The sequence below is a fragment of the Dama dama genome, chromosome 22 (assembly GCF_033118175.1).
Source record: "Dama dama isolate Ldn47 chromosome 22, ASM3311817v1, whole genome shotgun sequence".
Classification (NCBI taxonomy): Eukaryota; Metazoa; Chordata; class Mammalia; order Artiodactyla; family Cervidae; genus Dama; species Dama dama.
This window is the reverse complement of record NC_083702.1, coordinates 59,337,713-59,350,627: the sequence shown is the minus strand read 5'-3', so window position 1 is coordinate 59,350,627 and position 12,915 is coordinate 59,337,713. Positions and strand designations below refer to the sequence as shown.

The 12,915-nt window shown below is 34.4% G+C and overlaps 3 pseudogenes; all 3 read right to left on the bottom strand.

Annotated features, from left to right (window-relative positions):
• Positions 1–532: 532 nt before the first annotated feature.
• Positions 533–644, bottom strand: LOC133044116 (U2 spliceosomal RNA; annotated as a pseudogene).
• Positions 645–2,571: 1,927 nt separating this feature from the next.
• Positions 2,572–3,304, bottom strand: LOC133043149 (olfactory receptor 6C3-like; annotated as a pseudogene).
• An 8,437-nt stretch (positions 3,305–11,741) lies between these two features.
• On the bottom strand, positions 11,742–12,694 carry LOC133043381 (olfactory receptor 6C1-like; annotated as a pseudogene).
• Between the last annotated feature and the right edge of the window lie 221 nt (positions 12,695–12,915).

Genomic DNA, 12,915 nt, shown 5'->3' with positions numbered 1-12,915 from the left:
TCTCTAGGCTACTAGATATAAAAAAATTTAAAAAATCAAATAGAGCACAATAAAAACAAGAATGAGATAAAATATCATACTCAGTGAATCCCATGAAAGTTACGAGAAATTTTGGATTAAATACACTTTAAACTGTTCAAACGCTTCCAAAAAAATTTTCAAGTTATTTTTCCATAATAATGATAATAATTGTTGAGAAGGATCTACCAGAGGTCCTGTTTTCATCTGACTGATGATCTGTGTTCCAGTAATTATTGAAAGCGTAAAATCTAGAAATTTTTACAAGAATTTGCAACTCAGATTCCTTTTAATCTAATTTTAGAAAGGACAGAGAATCAAATAAACTCATCTATTGACTCAATCACTGTTATTCATTGAACAAACATTTATTGAAATTCTTCTATCTTTAGATACTATAGGAGCACTGACACTACAGGACAAAATTAGATATGACCCAAACTTTAATCAGCCTACCAAGGACTCTCCAAACAAAAATATAGAAGATACTGTGTGGTTCGTGCACAGGTTGGGAAAGAATTTCTAGACATGAGGCAGAATGAGAGGGAAATAAAGTTTATTAGAGTGGAAGATGCTGATAAGAACAAATACTACACTTAATCTTAGCCCAAAGGCTGAGAAGCAATAGACTTAGGAACATGGGGAGATGGGAGGAGAGGGTCAGATGTATGGGAAGAGTAACATGGAAACTTACATTACCATATGTAAAATAGATCGTCAACGGGAATTTGCTTTATGGCTCAGGAAACTCAAACAGGGGTTCTGTATCAACAGGGGTGGGGCGGGGAGGGAGATGGGAGGGAGGTTCAAAAGGGAGGAGATATATGCATACCTATGGCTGCAGGTTGAGCTTTGACAGAAAACAGCAAAATTCTGTAAAGCAATTACCCTTCAATAAAATAATAAATAAATAAATTTACAAAGACTTGTGGGTCATTTGCTGATTGGATGAGGTGGGTATACTGGGTAGGGAAGAGTAAGGCAAATACCTTCCCTGTGTGGGGTTGGAGGGCAAACAGGTTATACTGCTCAGGAGGACCTGAAATCCGTTAATAGTTACAACTTGGGGGAGGAAAGGACCGTATGTGTCTGGTTTTTCCGTTCCTGCATTAATCCTCCTTGATTTTATCTGTTTTTTAGTCCTTGGGTCACCACATTCCTCCCTTCCTTTAACACTAATATGATAACTAGAATTTTAATTGACCGCATTTTTATCAGGTCATATCAGATCTATATGAATTCCACATAATTTTAGGATATCTATATTAGTAAATCAACCATATAGTATGACCTGAGAAGATTTATCATCCCTTCGACAATACTTTCCATGTAACTTAACATGTCTAATGAACCCAGGTAGTTTAATAGCTCTTTGGGATGTCTCAGGGGCCCTCTGAAGCATCCCAAAATCATCCTCATAAAATATGTGAGATGCACCCAAATCTCTTGGTGGACTTGATGATGATGAAGTCCTGAACAAATCCAACTCCAAAATACTGGACGGCCCCTTGGTGTAGGTAAAAACACCAAGTCACAAGCGACAAGAAGAAACAGAAAATAACCCAATCAAATAAAATAAACCTCAAAAATTCTACCCTAAACAAATGGAAGTTTTTGAACACTTGACAAAGACATCAAAATAACTGTCATAAATATGATCACTAAATTCAGGAAAGTGGCAGTGTTTTAGTTTTATTGAATGTATTCTGAATTATTTGAATTTTTTTCCCAAATAATAGAGAATATTTGAATTATATACAAAATGCATGATATCATGATCAACATTTACCTTCAAAATGTGTATTGAATTTCACAAAATAAATATCTTGACATTAAAAGTCTGATGCAAGAGTGCATATCTCTTTGGACTGAATTTAGTGTATGATGACTAAAAAATACAGTCACAACCTGAAAGAAGAGAGCTATTTTATTTGATGGGAATGTTTAGGACTCTGAGCCCAGGAAACAGCATCTCAGTAGCTTTGAGAAAACTGCTTCAAGAAGACAGGAGAGGGAGTCAGACTATATAAGTTTGCAACAAAGAGAGCAGGCAATCTGAACACCAAAGATCAGGTATCAAATTAAGGAATTTAACATTCTAGATATGAGAAGATGCAAGCCTCTAGGTTCACTGAATTAATTCATTTCATAGACACCTCAACTATCTGGGGCCAAATCCTGTTCCCTTGTTCACGTGAAAGAGTTGCAAGTGGCTACTTCTTGCATCACCCCCCAGGGACTCAGCAATCACCACGAGGGAATGAGACTCTGCTGGATCTCAGTTTGGGGAGCCCTCATTCACGTTTGGAGACCAGAAATTGCTGATGGCTGTGACGTTTCTTGTTTGTTGATATGACAGGAGATATTTTCATCTTACATGTAATATCACACAGAATATATAGGAATTAAACCATAGGAAATATCAATGTTCATCTTGAAAATACACAGGAAATTATACACTCATTTTAAAACTCTATATTTGAAGTACAAGGTGGTATCATAGGATCATTTCAGGGACAGATTAAGAAAATTAAAACTATCTTTCACATTGTGCTATGTCTTAAGGAAATACATTTCATTTTTACGAAAGGCCTTTTTTCTCTGACTGGCAGATGGGATTCTCAGAATAGTCCTGACAATGTACATATAAGACAAAATCACGAGGGCCAAAGTGAACAGCAAGGTAACCAAAGCAAAGTATAAACCAGTTATTTCTAGGAACCATGTATCTGAAAAAGACAATTGTAAAAGGGGGAAATAGTCACACAAAAAGTGATCAATGACATTGGGAGCACACTAATCCAGCTGGAGGAGAAGCGTAAGGGGCAGGAAAATGGTCAGAAACCCACTGAGCCAAGCGCAGACCACAAGCAGGCTGCAGAGTTTCCTGCTCATGATGGTTGTGTAATGCAGGGGCCTGCAGATGGCAACATAGCGGTCATAGGACACGGCGGTTAGGATGTAAAATTCAGTCACCCCTAAAAATAAAGAAGAATAGTTGGGTTGCTCAATTGTTGTAAGAATTAGTCTTGTCTTTTGTAATAATTGCACCCAGAAATCTAGGGATACACACAGTAGTAAAGGAGATTTCTAAGAAAGAGAAGTTTCGGAGGAAAGAATACATGGGTGTCTGGAGATGAGAGTCCCCCCAGGTTAGGGTAATGATGGTCAGGTTTCCAGTGACACTTAATACATATGTGATAGATAAAAAGAGGAAAATCGCAATCTGCTCAGGATCATCAGAAAGGCCTAGGAGGACAAACTCTGTGATCACGGTGTGGTTCATTTCTTTCTCTTTTTTCCTCCTTTTTTCTTCTTTTAAATATATTTAGGTAGAATGTGTAATAAAAGGGAGAGATGAAAAATATAATTCATTATGATTAATATCATCACCAACTCTAAAGCAGTCTCTCTAATTCATGCCCATATTGTTTTCTTTTAATTACCTTATTTACAATTTTTCTTAAAACGTATTTGTGGGTCATGTTTTATATAATAGTTCTCTTATTCTAAATCTAACAGGAGAAGTTAGGAAATCTTTATACGAGTCATATTATTCAGAGATGATAAATGAATTCGATACTTTTTGCTTTGTCTGATTTATGCAAGTCATTGCAGTTTTGTTGGGATGATCCTATAAAACACACATCATTTTTTGTCATATATGTATCAGAAGACACTGCCATCTAAAAGAGAAATGGATGATCTTACTTCCATCATAAGATACAAATGAAACTTAGAAGAATAAAGTAACAACACCTTTTATGAAACAAGAAATCAATTCATGATTTTCTTAGCAAATAAAATAAACTTTAAAATGTTTAATAATTAGATAATTTAATTACCATCTTTATTTTTATATTGGTATTAATGAATGTAAATATCAATATGAAAATATACTATAGGTATTAGATAGTATTTACAAGAAAGTAGAATAAATAGCCTAATTATTTTATATATTAAATAACATTCGCTTAATGGTTTGTCTGGTAATTCCTTTGAAATCATTAATGTTTGATATTCTGTAAGACTTTCTATGAATATATGTATAAAAACTCTATATGTAGAAAACTGTGTATATTTTTGAACTTAAAAGGATATGCAGCATAAGTCAACTTTTTATTTTGCACTGAAGCACAAACTGAAAAGTAACTACTTGCTTCAGATAGTAGCAGCTCTGTCACCCAGACTTTAGCCCAGTGCATTTTCCATTTGAACATCCTTGCTTCTCAGCTATTAAACTTTATGAAAAACTATTTTATTCCCTTGGAGTTCTACCCCACATTTATCTTTTGCGTGAGGTGACTGATCCAAAAGGATATTCCAGAAACATAAAGGAAAACCTATCCTAATAATCCAAAGCCATTCAGCTGATGCCCAGCTCCACTGGATGTATCTATCATTCTGTGTCTGGTTTGCTAAAATCATGATAGCTCCCTTATCTTATTTTAGATATTCTCATTTCTGCTGTGAATAATAGAAGATAAATCATTGCTACTCTGCCAGACCCTAGTAAACATCACATGAATCAAATTTGATTATTTTTCTCTATTTTATGATGATTCATGGAAATAAAAATGGAATATCAGAAACCTTAAGAAGATGTGTAAGTATACTATCATCCCTTCAATAATGTTGGTCTAGAAGTTTAAGGGAGAAATATTTAAAGCGAGAACTCCAAGTGACATGGCAACTTGGGGGTATTAGGAGTGTAGATTCTTAAACTAGGATCTGGCATTTAGTTGCACTAAACGCTCAAATATTCAAGTTTAGATGTTGTGACCTATGAAGAGAGACATGTGTTGATCTCTTGGGAACAAAGTCTAGGCAACAGCTTTGCTATGACGTGGAACATCGGGGATTTCTGGAAGCTTCCATCGGTGTTCTCAGAGCCTCCTGACTCTCTCCTATAGTGAATCTCTCTGGGGAATGTTTATGTTCATCCCACAGAAGAGTTCAATGAGGACTTCTACAAAATAATCCCTTTCATTAATCACAATTATTTAATATTTTTGAGTAATAAAATAGATGTGAAATCTTACAAAAATAGCACTCAATCTACTTTAGTTTTAAGTCATATTTTTGACGTATAAAAGTTTTCTACATATACATTTCATTGCTTATCCTTAGACTTCATTATTGTTGGAGTTTCAAGTTTCTTTCATAATTCTAAGTTATATAAGAACTTTATTAAATATTAAAAGTAACAAGAGAAAAATAACATACAAGGGAACTTCCATCAGGTTATCCGCTGACTTTTTAACAGAAACACTACAAGCCAGAAGGGAATGGCATAATATGTTTAAAGTGATGAAAGGGAAGAACCTGAAACCAAGAATACTCTACCCAGCAAGCCTCTCATTCAGATTTGATGGAGAAATCAAAAGCTTTCCAGATAAGCAAAAATTGAGAGAATTCAGCACCACCAAACCAGTTTTACAACAAATGCTAAAGGAACTTCTCTAGGCAGGAAACAAGGAAAAGACCTACAAAAAATAAACCCAAAACAATTAAGAAAATGATAATAGGATGATACATATTGATAATTACCTTAAATGTAAGTGAGTCAAATGCACCAACCAAAAGACATAAACTGACTGGGTGGATGAAAACATGTGCATGTATGTACTTCCAATTACTATATCACTCTGCTTAACCTCCCAAACTGTATGTAATTATTTTATATTATTAGATTAATCACGTTCCCATCATAGCTTGCAATTGCAGTGATCTTTAATTTTTTTGTCTGGCTAATGATTGTGAAAACTGATAAACATCGTTTACTATTGTGATTATGTAACTATTACTCACTTAATATCATTATTGGCCAACAATAGAATTCTTTATCATCAACACTAACATTTAATAGGAAAACCTATAATCACATTTTAAAATTAAGATGCATATCTGAATTATCTTGGAATTTTTTGAAAAATACAAATGCCCAGGTATTGTTTATTTCCTCCAAAGCTCCAGATATGTTTCTAAGGAGCAGCCATGTTTAAAAAGAACTGGACCATAGCATGATCTTTTACTTTTATCTAGTAGGTTTCACTTTTTCTATTTCATATTCAGTGCTCCCATATCATTTAGCTTTTGTTTTCAGATTTCTCCATCTTTTCTACTTTTTTTTATGTCCTTTCTCAAGCCTTTATCAAGCATAGTAAAACAGTTTTCATATACATATATATATATAAATAGTATTTGTAGAATATACACATATATATATATATATCTTAGGCAATTTATGAATTTTTTCCTAAGTGAAAAATTTGACATTTTGACTCAGCTTGTTTGACTTAGTATTAATATAATGCTATATTTCTAATTATAAAAATAGATATACAACAAGCAACAAAGTTTTATTGTATCACAAAGGGAACTATAAACAATATCATGTAATAACCTATAATGGAAAATAGTTTGAAAAATAATATATGTGTATATGTGTAACTGAATTACCTGGATATGTACCTGAAACACTCTAAGTCAACTATGCTTCAATAAAGTATATATGCTATGAAATTTTAAGAAAGAAATGTAGCTTTATGGTACTCAAGGATGAGATTCTGCAAAGTATTTTAAGATCACTATAGAAAATTATTCTACACTATAAAGCCTTTTAAGCATGTAAAAGACTATGTAAAAAATCAATAAAATGTCACAGAACATTACAATGTTTACTGAGCTTAAAAAAAGATTAGAAACTCATATATATATATACATATATATATATACATTCTTTATATTATTAATAGTATTTCTGCTAATAATGAGGAGGAGGAAAAGAAAGAGGAGGGTAGAAATAATTTTTTCCAGCAATTACTATAGTCCAGATCTATTCTAATTGTTTTCTTCATATTGCCTCTTTGAATCCTGCCAACAACTTTATGAGGTACCTGTAATTGTTATTCTCTTGCAGAAATATTTATTTTATCTTTTTATCTGGAAATATAAGATTGTTGCCCAATTGGTCAAACTTTACGGGAAATTTTAAGACAGCAAGTGGACTATCTATAGCCTATTGGGCAAATTTGGTTCATGAACTATTTTTATTAAAAGCTTTATTAAACACGACTTAGCCCTTTCATTTACATGTTGTTCATAGCTGCAGCCACACTACGGAGGGGGAGAGTTAGTTACCTCAAGGACTTATGGTCTCCAAATTCTAAATTATTCATATATGACCTTTTTATAGAAAAAATATATCTTGACTTGTGATATTGATAATCAAAATGCTCATACAGATTGCAAACATTTATAATAATCACTAAGGAATTTGAATAGTGTTATGTAGAGAACTGTATTATCTGATAATATCAACATAAACTCTCTCATATCTTTTGCAATAATCTAACAGTTCTTTTAATTACCAGAACTACACCTATCTACAGTCTATGGTATATTTTTTTGAGTCATTAAGAAGTTACAGTTATCAATCAAGTCTAACTTCAGTATTTTCACATTTCCAATTAAGCTTAGAAATTATAAATGTCCAGCATGAGGGGAGGAAAAAGTAACTGCATGATTTCCCTACAGTGTGGAATCTCCTCAGTATGGTTTATAAGTTATTTTCATTGTGTTTCAGCAAATGATGTATCTAAGACTCTCAACTGAGTATAGTACATAAATATCAGAACTTAGTTCAATGAATTATGATTACAGTCTTTCTATAATAATGGTTTAAAAATTTAGGAGGAGTTTGAGCACTCTCCATTATTATTTCAGTTTTTGACTTCATGGAAGACAGAAAAAAAAAATGTTCAGGGCCAGAATTGCATGATCTTGTACAATTGTTCATATAAATTCTAATCAATACATTTTCCATATGATGTCATACTCTAATGCTTAAAACAAGCATTTTTAACAAAAAAATCTCAATTTTGTATATAGTAAAACTTTGCTACTGCTAGTTTCTCTACTACTGATTAGGCATACCACTTAAAGAGGCAATTAAAAGAATTTTATGTATAAGGTATTATCTCAAAATAGCCACAAATATGAGAAAGTTATTTAAAAAAAAAAAAAAAAACCTTAGTTATTGATTATCAAAAGACCAGCTCAACATCAAGCATTTATTTAAATATACAACTGACCATAGCAACTGTAGTCATATTTAGTATCCAGCAACTACAGATTGGCAGTTGGCTTGGGTACTTGCCATATAACCGCTGCAAGGACTAAATCATGTGCTACTGCAACTGCTGACCTTCAACACCCCCTGAAGGAGTGAGGGTAGAGAGAAGAAATGAGGCACTCTCTGCTCCAGGAAAACTGCCAGGACAGGTCTTCAAATAGTTAGATACACACAGCAGCTGATTTTATGAACCCAATTATTGTATCTCCCCATATCTAGAAAAGTACTAAAATTCTTCATGGTGCAAATTATTTCTCACAACTGGCAGAAGCTTCACAAGACCAGCAGAAATTCTAAAATAAAGATGTGTTTTAATTGCATATAATCCCCATTTATCAAAATCATATGTATACTATCCTTCCCCTGTACCTCTTTGGAACAGTTTCTCAAGTTTCTCAGAGTTATTTGAGGCACTGTCTGCTGGGTTGCTCATATTGCCCAGCTAAAAACTTAACACACAACTCTCAAGTTTTTTTAAGTTGCCAGTTTCTTCAGGCTTTTTAAAAGAATTCTTATCTTATACATGTTAATATTGACATTCCCCCAAAGCAGGGTCTGTATCATAATTTTCTCTAAGCAACTATTCATTATAATAGTTTTTGAATTGAAGAATAATATAGTGATGTTGGAATGGTATCATAGACTCAATGGACATGAGTTTTTTTTTTGTTTTTTTTTTTTGTTTGTTTGTTTTTATTTTTTTTTTATTATTATTATTATTTTTTTTCCCAGGGGGTTTTGTCATACATTGATATGAATCAGCCATGGATTTACATGTATTCCCAATCCCGATCCCCCCTCCCACCTCCCTCTCCACCCGATTCCTCTGGGTCTTCCCAGTGCACCAGGCCGGAGCACTTGTCTCGTGCATCCCACCTGGGCTGGTGATCTGTTTCACCATAGATAGTATACATGCTGTTCTTTTGAAATATCCCACCCTCACATTCTCCCACAGAGTTCAAAAGTCTGTTCTGTATTTCTGTGTCTCTTTTTCTGTTCTGCATATAGGGTTATCGTTATCACCGTTCTAAATTCCATATACATGTGTCAGTATGCTGTAATGTTCTTTATCTTTCTGGCTGACTTCACTCTGTATAATGGGCTCCAGCTTCATCCATCTCATTAGGACTGGTTCAAATGAATTCTTTTTAATGGCTGAGTAATATTCCATGGTGTATATGTACCACAGCTTCCTTATCCATTCATCTGCTGATGGGCATCTAGGTTGCTTCCATGTCCTGGCTATTATAAACAGTGCTGCGATGAACATTGGGGTGCACGTGTCTTTTTCAGATCTGGTTTCCTCAGTGTGTATGCCCAGAAGTGGGATTGCTGGGTCATAATTACTAGAGCTAATCAATGAATATAGTAAAGTTGCAGGATATAAAATTAACACACAGAAATCCCTTGCATTCCTATATACTAACAATGAAAAAACAGACAGAAAAATTAAGGAAACAATACCATTCACCATTGCAACAAAAAGAATAAAATACTTAGGAGTATATCTACCTAAAGAAACAAAGGACCTATACATAGAAAACTATAAAACACTGATGAAAGAAATCAAAGAGGACACAAACAGATGGAGAAACATACCGTGTTCATGGATTGGAAGAATTAATATTGTCAAAATGGCTATTCTACCCAAAGCAGTCTTTAGATTCAATGCAATCCCTATCAAGCTACCAACGGTATTTTTCACAGAACTAGACCAAAGAATTTCACAATTTGTATGGAAATACAAAAAACCTCGAATAGCCAAAGTAATCTTGAGAAAGACGAATGGAACTGGAGGAATCAACCTGCCTGACTTCAGACTCTACTACAAAGCCACAGTCATCAAGACAGTATGGTACTGGCACAAAGACAGAAATATAGATCAATGGAACAGAATAGAAAGCCCAGAGATAAATCCACGAACCTATGGACACCTTATCTTTGACAAAGGAGGCAAGGATATACAATGGAAAAAAGACAACCTCTTTAACAAGTGGTGCTGGGAAAACTGGTCAACCACTTGTAAAAGAATGAAACTAGATCACTTTCTAACACCATACACAAAAATAAACTCAAAATGGATTAAAGATCTAAATGTAAGACCAGAAACTATAAAACTCCTAGAGGAGAACATAGGCAAAACACTCTCCGACATAAATCACAGCAAGATCCTCTATGACCCACCTCCCAGAATATTGGAAATAAAAGCAAAACTAAACAAATGGGACCTAATGAAACTTAAAAGCTTTTGCACTACAAAGGAAACTATAAGTAAGGTGAAAAGACAGCCCTCAGATTGGGAGAAAATAATAGCAAATGAAGAAACAGACAAAGGATTAATCTCAAAAATATACAAGCAACTCTTGAAGCTCAATTCCAGAAAAATAAATGACCCAATCAAAAAATGGGCCAAAGAACTAAACAGACATTTCTCCAAAGAAGACATACAGATGGCTAACAAACACATGAAAAGATGCTCAACATCACTCATTATCAGAGAAATGCAAATCAAAACCACAATGAGGTACCATTACACACCAGTCAGGATGGCTGCTATCCAAAAGTCTACAAGCAATGAATGCTGGAGAGGGTGTGGAGAAAAGGGAACCCTCTTACACTGTTGGTGGGAATGCAAACTAGTACAGCCGCTATGGAAAACAGTGTGGAGATTTCTTAAAAAACTGGAAATAGAACTGCCATATGACCCAGCAATCCCACTTCTGGGCATACACACTGAGGAAACCAGATCTGGACATGAGTTTGAACAAATTCCAGGAGATAGTAAGGAACAGGGAAGCTTGGCTCCAGTCTTCTGCAGCTGGGGAGTCTGCAGCCCATGGGGTCGCAAAGAGATGAGTGAGCGACTGAACAACAGCACAGACAATGCTAAACTCGATTATGGGAAAAGCTTTTTGATTTCTCAAGAAAATGTAATTACAATTTTCTTTTAGTTATACTGTTTTTCACATAGTTATAAAGTAGGCCACAGTATGAAAAGGAGAGCATGTGCAAGATTCTAGTAAGACTGTCACATTATGTTCATAGTCTTTGTGTAGTAAACTAAAAATAAAGTTAAATATGATTTAATATTCATTTAATTTCTAGAAAGATTGATTTCTGGTCAAATTGTAAAACACTATTCTCTCTTGTGTGCACCTGCTCTGCCTCTTTCTGACTTTAATTTTCTAAAAATTAGTGTGAAATAATGAAATCAAAAATGTTTCAAAGAAGGAAATAAAATCACTCTCATAGTTACAGACTGGAAAAACCAGCCCTAAAGGAAGAAAAGTACATGAGAGAAGGATTGCAAATTGAATGGAAAAAAAACTGTATGCATATGTATAACCATATATTTGTGTATATGTGTGTGTATATATATATATATTAATAATTCAAATTTGAATAGCAAAAAGAAAATATACATATGCAAATATCCTTGATAAACTGCTGGCAATAAAAATATGAATAATGAAAAATGAATCTAGGGAGGCTGTGTAGATATTAGTAGATTTTGAAATTCCTGGATTTTCATTTAATTGCTTTTCATTCATATGTGTCTAATTCATAAAACAGAACTTTTATTTTTTCATTTGCTTGAGAAAAATGCAGTCCTCCTTTCCATTTCCATGAAGGCTTGCTTGACTTGCTGATTCCTTAGGGTATAGATAAAGGGGTTCAGCATGGGAGCTATGGAGGTGTTTAGCACAGCCACCCCCTTGCTCAAAGACACCCTGTCCTTTGCTGATGGATTCATATACATGAAAATGCAGCTGCCATAAGAGATGGAGATGACAATCATGTGGGAAGAACATGTGGAAAAGGCCTTTGTCCTCTGAGTGGTAGAAGGGATCCTCAAAATTGTTCTGATGATATATGTATAGGACAGAATTATTAATGCTAAAGTGAACAATAGAATAAACACAGCACAGGAAAACCCTACTATCTCTAGAAATTTGGTGTCTGAACAAGAAAGGTATAATAAGGGGAAATAACCACAACTAAAATTGTCGATAACATTGGACTTACAGTAATCAAGCTGTAGGAAGAGCATTACTAATGGGAATATGATTAAGAATGAAGCCAGCCAAGAGGCCAAGACAAGGAGTGTGCAGAATCTGTGATTCATGATGGTCATGTAATGCAGCAGTTTGCAGATGGCAATGTAACAGTCATAGGACATGGCAACCAGGAGGTAAAACTGGAATCAGTGATTCCCAAGAAAATGAAAAAAAAAAAAAAAAATAACTGAGCCATACAATCATTAAAAGAGTTGGTTTTATCTCTTGTAATAATGGTGGCCAAGAACTTGGGTATACTGACAGTTGTGAATGAAACTTCTACTAAGGAGAAATTTCTGAGGAAGAAATACATGGGGGTTTGGAGGTGGCCATCCCGCAGAGTCAGGGTGATAATGGTCAAGTTCCCAGTGATGCTGAGCATGTAGGTGATGAGCAGAAAGACAGAGCTCACAACCCGAAGTTGTGGGTTATCTGACAGTCCCAGGAGGATAAACTCTGTTATTTCTGTGTAGTTTCTCATTTTTTCTTCTTCTTCTTTTGAGTAACCTTCAGGAGAAAACACAAAAAGACACCAAAAAGGGGATTATCCATGTATAGCACTGGGATTTGTCTCTGGAAGTAAACCTACTATGCTCTGCTAACATAATTCAGGAGATTGTTTAAAAATTAATGATATAGATAACTTGTTTTGAAGTAAGTTTTTACTACATGTCGGATTTGTGTTTCACATAGGATGTTACT